The sequence below is a fragment of the Xylocopa sonorina genome, unplaced genomic scaffold (assembly GCF_050948175.1).
Source record: "Xylocopa sonorina isolate GNS202 unplaced genomic scaffold, iyXylSono1_principal scaffold0014, whole genome shotgun sequence".
In the NCBI taxonomy this organism is placed as follows: domain Eukaryota; kingdom Metazoa; phylum Arthropoda; class Insecta; order Hymenoptera; family Apidae; genus Xylocopa; species Xylocopa sonorina.
The window spans coordinates 4,976,111-4,976,800 of NW_027490090.1; the positions used below are offsets into that span (position 1 = coordinate 4,976,111).

Genomic DNA, 690 nt, shown 5'->3' on the forward strand with positions numbered 1-690 from the left:
TTCTACATTGTCTTGCCTTCTGCTTTTGTTTATAGAAATAATATCACTGGCTTGACTATCCCTTTCCATTTTACAGTCTGAGGTCAATACTGATAACTTTACACGATGAAGTGCAAGCAGAAACTGTGCCTCGGTATAATAGAATTTCATTAGCAGTAGACGGACCACGCACGCCATTTTCCTTTCTACAATAATCGCTTGACGACGTGTGTAACACATTGCTGGCGTTCAGGTAACAAAAGCATCTCGATATGCGTGGCACGTCTTTCCACCGCAAGTGGTTAATGCTGCCAACGAGTTGTTTGTCGTGCATTGCCTCTTTTTCGCGCACTCTTGTAAGGTTCTCCTGGATTCGAGTAGGTCATAGCAGGATTACTCCCTTGTTCGTCGGGTACATGACGACGCAAAGAAATAAAATTGCTGAGCCCTCGTTGGCGTCCCGTTTTTTTTGTGGACGCTGCTAAAGTTTCTAATCGCTTTCTGCCCTTCGATGGCGAAATCAGAGAGAAGCGGACGGAAAATGAAACGCAGAAGTAGCAAGAAGGATAGAAACGGCAAAAAAAGATGTAAGCCAACAACACACGACGTTCCCAAGCGGTCACCCATCTAAGTACTATCCACGCTCATCGCATCTTAACTTCGGTGATCGGACGAGAACCGGTGAGTTAGGCGTGGTATGATTTTGATGAA

General features: G+C 45.1%; 1 pseudogene; it reads right to left on the reverse strand.

Annotated features, from left to right (window-relative positions):
* Positions 1-569: 569 nt before the first annotated feature.
* On the reverse strand, positions 570-690 carry LOC143432028 (5S ribosomal RNA; annotated as a pseudogene).